Below are 733 nucleotides of genomic sequence, written 5' to 3'. Positions count from 1 at the left end.
CATCCTCCTCGCCACCATTTCAGTCACTTCTGTCCAAGATCTTAGTGCACTCTTGCCTCTCACCAAATTTATTTGATTAATAGTATGTTATTTTATCATGGAATTAAGGCGGCCTGGGTAAGTAAAGTGTTTCAAAGTATTACAAATGTTGTGCCATATGCCATGATCATACTTTTTGGACATTGGGAACGACTGTCCATATTTCATCTTGATAGGATGACCAGAGGAGGAAAATGCAGCTTTGGTGAATAACAGCTGGGGGACTTCTGCAGCCCCCCCTTTTTCAGCAAAAGCAGCCACAAGCAAGTCACATGTAAGTCACAGAGGTGCGACCAACCACCACCCCTCTCTGTGAGGACAGAACTAAACCACAGAGCACACAGGATTCTTTTTCTTTTTTGCTTCTTCCGCTCCAGCACCTCTATTTTGCCTCTTCTGCTCCTGCGCTCAAAGCTGGGGCCCACTGTGGCCCACAGTGGAGATGCGGGCCCCAGGGGAACCAGATCCCCAGAACCATCAAGGATAAGTCAGAACTTTTCAGAACCGAACTGCTGCAAACAGAACTTTAGCAACAAATTTCTCTTGAGTTTCAGAACTTACATAGCCAAACTGGATGAGAACCATGCCCTGGGGGTGAGACTGAGGGGACCCCTGCTGTGAGACTGAGACAATAGCCCCATTTACACTACCCTTGAAAAACCGATCCAGGCCGAGACCGGTCCGAGCTTGGATC

This window comes from Cyprinodon variegatus, unplaced genomic scaffold (genome assembly GCF_000732505.1).
Source record: "Cyprinodon variegatus isolate N-32 unplaced genomic scaffold, C_variegatus-1.0 Scaffold199, whole genome shotgun sequence".
NCBI lineage: Eukaryota > Metazoa > Chordata > Actinopteri > Cyprinodontiformes > Cyprinodontidae > Cyprinodon > Cyprinodon variegatus.
The sequence above is the reverse complement of the archived record's forward strand: the minus strand, read 5'-3'. Positions refer to the sequence as shown.